Source organism: Aotus nancymaae, unplaced genomic scaffold (assembly GCF_030222135.1).
Source record: "Aotus nancymaae isolate 86718 unplaced genomic scaffold, 86718_ANA_hifiasm-v0.15.2.pri h1tg000008l, whole genome shotgun sequence".
Lineage (NCBI taxonomy): Eukaryota > Metazoa > Chordata > Mammalia > Primates > Aotidae > Aotus > Aotus nancymaae.
Genome location: NW_026988419.1, coordinates 18802210 through 18805238, shown reverse-complemented (window position 1 = coordinate 18805238; position 3029 = coordinate 18802210). Strand labels below are relative to the sequence as shown.

The 3029-nt window shown below is 41.5% G+C and overlaps 1 pseudogene; it reads right to left on the bottom strand.

The window, feature by feature from the left end:
* Window positions 1–1300: 1300 nt before the first annotated feature.
* On the bottom strand, window positions 1301–2434 carry LOC105712673 (ras-related GTP-binding protein A-like; annotated as a pseudogene).
* Between the last annotated feature and the right edge of the window lie 595 nt (window positions 2435–3029).

Sequence of the window (3029 nt, the reverse complement as noted above, 5' to 3'; positions counted from 1 at the left end):
TCATATATGTCACCCTAAGAGATTTGGAGATACGGTGCTTAGCTATTCAAAGAAAAGCCCCATTGCAATCAAAGCAAACAGAACAAAATTAAAGCACTGAAATATTTTTTTAAAAGCTTGCCTTTCAGGGCAACTTAGCCAGGGAATAAATATTAAGTCACATTGTTAACAACAACCCACATTTATATAGCTTTGTCATCTACCAGTGGTGTGTCCTGGCTGACGTGTGTGGGTTCACAAGAACCATTTATTAAATTTTTAGGAAGTTTTAGTTTTGACAGCTGTTTATTAAATGTTGCCATTATTTAAAATTATAGTATGTGAACTTAGAATAATTTTTTAAAGGAAAGTAATAAATATTCAAAATCACTTTCTAAATATTTTACTACATTACTTACATTATGCTCTTGAAGTTATTTACATTTTTTTTCCATCACTGTAGTGGAAATATAGTATATGATGGTGTGCTTTTGCACATCTTATCAACTTCACATTCAGTGACATCACTTAGGTAGCTTGAAATCAGCCATGGTGGGAGTATTTACACCAGGAATATCAGTATAAGGATTAATTAGGGCTTCATATATTCTTTCCTTGATTGTTTATTCTAGACATAGATGAATAAAGTGTAATAATACCGATTACGTTTACTTTGGTAGCTTGAAATCAGCCACGGTGAGAGGATTTACAACAGGAATATCCGTGTAAGGCTTAATTAAGGCTGAATGTGTTCTTTCATTGATTGTTTATACTAGACAGAGATGGAAAAAAAATGTAATAATACAGATTATTCTTCGTTGTATGTCATGTCTGCCATGGCAAAAGAAATATATCATGGACTTTGTGGACTCAGAGGAAGGATGGGAGTGGGGTGAGAGGTAAAAGATTACATTGGGTACAGTGTATACTGGTTAGGTGATGGGGCACCAAAATCTCAAAAATTACCACCAAAGCATTTAGGTAACCAAAACTACCTGTTTACCAAAAACTATTGAAATAAAATAAAATACATTTCAAAATTTTTAAAAAGTATGTCATGTCTATAGCTGTTGTTTTGTGAATAGGCACAAAAATTGGTTATATATATATATATATATATATATATATATTTAAATTTGTAAATGCATTTTAATACCTTGCTGATAAAATAGTAACATTCCCTCTTTGCAATGTGATATGGAATACAGGAAGATACTGGTAAAGGCTTTGATGTGTATGTCTATTATAACTGGGTAATCAGAACACACACGAACCATGTACTTTAGTGATACACTATACCAACTTCTCAGAAAGGCCAGCTTTAAGCTCTACTGGGTAGCTGAGTAAGTAGCATCCAGTGTTTAAAGACTGGAGAGCGGGGAGAAAGATGAAAGGAGAAAGCAGCACACACTTCAAAGCCCACTTTTAAGCACACAACATTATGAATATTAAAAATAAAAGATACAAACAAAAAAGGTAATTCAGCATTTTCAGAAAGAGCATTTGGGAATATTGAACACATAAGGAGACTGTGCTCGGGGCCATCCACTCTCTCCAGCTTCTCAAAGTGTTCCCTGGCATTGCAAATGTTGATCAGGGTGGCCGCAAAAGGGATCGACGGATCTGACATGATCACCATCACCTACGTGTTTGAGGTGAATATGTGTATGAAAGCGGCGAAGTGGGAATTCCTAACTTCCATGCTCTGGAAGGAAGTGGCCAATTTACTGCAGCTCAGCTTGACCTGCTTGATGATGTTGCTAATCTCAAACTGGTGGTGGTTGTGCTGCTCTTTGCACCAGTAGTTGGAAATAACCAAGAACGTAGCTCTTTCGAATAGCAGAACTTCATCAGCCTCGATGATTTGGGCAAAATTCCTGAGGTTCATCTCCAGCTGCTGAACTTTGGGAATTAGCTGGTAGACGATGCTGGATGAGGCTTTGTAGAATGTCTCATCCCAGATGGACGTTCGATAACAAGCACCCTCCAGCAGGAGAGGCAGACGCCTCAGGTCCTCTCACTCTTTAAAAATCAGGTCACGCTGATTCTCCTGAACCAGATCCATTTTGTGCACCAGGCAGAAAATTTTGGCGTCAGGAGAGTTCTGGAGGATGGCCTCCAGACACGACTGGTAATAATGCATGTCCTTTGCCCCTAGTTCGCAGCTCTCCATGTCAAACATGTAAATCAAAACCTCTACGTTACAGAAGATGTTGTCTTGCTGGCTGGTGAAGTAATTTTCCATGAAGGTGTCCTGACCGCCACAGTCCCACAGGTTCAGCCCCAGGTTCCCCAGGAATCGGACGTGGGAGTGCTCCACATCAATGGTGGCCCCCAGGCGCTGGGTGTCGTGAACAATATAATTGGCGAAGATAATCGACCTTGTGCTGGTCTTCTCCGACCCGCTCTTTCCCATCAGCGGCACCTTTTTCTTCGCGGCTGTATTTGGCATCATCCGCCGGGGCTGCTGCGAACTGGTCCTGAGGGTGCGGCCTACATGCAGCACCCAGGAGTCTTGCTCTGTCACCCAGGCTGGAGTGCAGTGGCACCATCCTCAGCTCCTTGCAACCTGCGCCTCCCAGGTTCAAGTTCCTCAGCCTCCCAAGTAACTGGGATTACAGCTGCCCGCCACCACGCCCAGCTAATTTTTGTATTTTAGTAGAGACAGAGTTTCACTGTGTTGTCCAGGCTGGTCTTGAACTCCTGCCCTCAAGTGATCCGCCCACCTCAGCCTCCCCAAGTGCTGGGATTACAGGCGGGAGCCACCACAGACGGCCTAAAATTGGAGATCTATTCTTTCAGTATTCAATTGGGAAACAAGTCACATCATTGGTGAACTGCTTCTGTCTGACTCTAATAGAAGTATCAACCAACATATATGTTACAACTACAATCAGAATGCTCATTGTACAACATTTACCAGCATATCAGTGTATCTACCCTTTATGTCGGTCTACCCTGCTTACCACCGTGTGGAAATCTCAGGCTGTGTTTCACATTTAGTTGCAAACACAGTGCTGTTGGCACAATCTGGAATCCAGACTTTCCCT